Source organism: Chrysochloris asiatica, unplaced genomic scaffold, assembly GCF_000296735.1.
Source record: "Chrysochloris asiatica unplaced genomic scaffold, ChrAsi1.0 scaffold00118, whole genome shotgun sequence".
NCBI classification, from domain to species: Eukaryota; Metazoa; Chordata; class Mammalia; order Afrosoricida; family Chrysochloridae; genus Chrysochloris; species Chrysochloris asiatica.
In genome coordinates, this window is record NW_006408636.1 from 895571 (window position 1) to 896878 (window position 1308).

General features: G+C 37.3%; 1 pseudogene; it reads left to right on the plus strand.

Annotated features, from left to right (window-relative positions):
* The first annotated feature begins 358 nt into the window (after positions 1-358).
* LOC102813575 lies at positions 359-1046 on the plus strand (annotated as a pseudogene).
* The last annotated feature ends 262 nt before the right edge of the window (positions 1047-1308 follow it).

The following is a 1308-nucleotide window of genomic DNA, read 5'->3' on the forward strand; positions in this document are numbered from 1 at the left end:
GCTTTTTCTTTGTGTGATTCTGTGTCTTTAGCATCTTCCTCTCTAAGTTAAAGATGCACTGGTGATGCTGTTGGCTACTCATTGGACTGTTAACTTTAGAGTTGGCAGTACAATCCCACCAGTTATTCCACAGAAGAATGATGGGGTTATCTAGTCCCTTAAAGATATACAGTCTCAGGCTTCCTCCAGACCACTCAGGGGGTAAGGGAATTGGTGAAGCCCAGTAAAAGCTAGAAGCAAATGGGAGGTGGTGGCTCCTACCAGTGTACTGTAGAACTGAGCATGGGTAGATAAGACCAGTGGACAGCAGAAGCCAGTGCTTATTTAATAAAAAGTGCCATAGACTTCTGAAGCAAGCATGAAGTTTCCAGGTGCTGCAAAGTTGGTGGTAGCTGTGGCAATATTTTTACTGATATTTTATGTTGTATCCCAAGTATTTGAAATAAAAAACAGATTCAAATTTAGGACATCTATTTGAAAGGTCAGCACTGGACACAACTGCCCATTTGACTAAGCCTCTAAGACACAAATGTGGTTTCCCAAAATCTTTCCCTGAAAAGCATTTTGCTTTTAAAATGGCAAGTGGAACAGGCAATGTGGTGGGCCCAAAAAGTCTGTTTAGAAGATAACATTTCAATGAGAGGGGTTAGAATAATGTTGGGTGAGGAATCAATGTTTCCTTGGTAAATGTATAGGAGAAGCAATAGACACTAAATATTTTGAAATGTTTGAAGGAAATGTGACCCCATTGATTAAGTTTCTGTAGACCATCCAAGATGGAATCATAATCTTAATGAGAAGATATGATGATGGTGAAACCAAACGTAATGACAAGGCCTATAGGCTCATTTATGAATAGGGAAGTACATCTATTATTAATCTTGGTTTTAGAGATAATTGGGACTTCTGTGGTGGGAAAAGCATTAAGACATAAAGCCCTTTTGAAAAACACATAAAAAACAACCAGGACTCACAAATACAAAGGATTTCCAGAAGTGGTAGAAATGGAAGGATGTATTCTCCAGAAGCAAGACTACAGGAAATAAGGAGAACATGCATTTTCATTTCTAATGGGAGAGCTGTCACCAAGAAACTTCGTGTACATATTTAAAGCACATGAACCCATATTATTGTGTGCATTAGTATTATCACTTTTGATATCACTATTTATTGGTAATGTAGAGATCTTTGTAAACAGTAACCATAATGCACACATTTCCCTAATACGTAATGTGTAAATTTCTGTGGTAATAACATCCTTTAATTCTAAATGCATACTCAATGAGTAGTTTAACAGATTGTGAATAT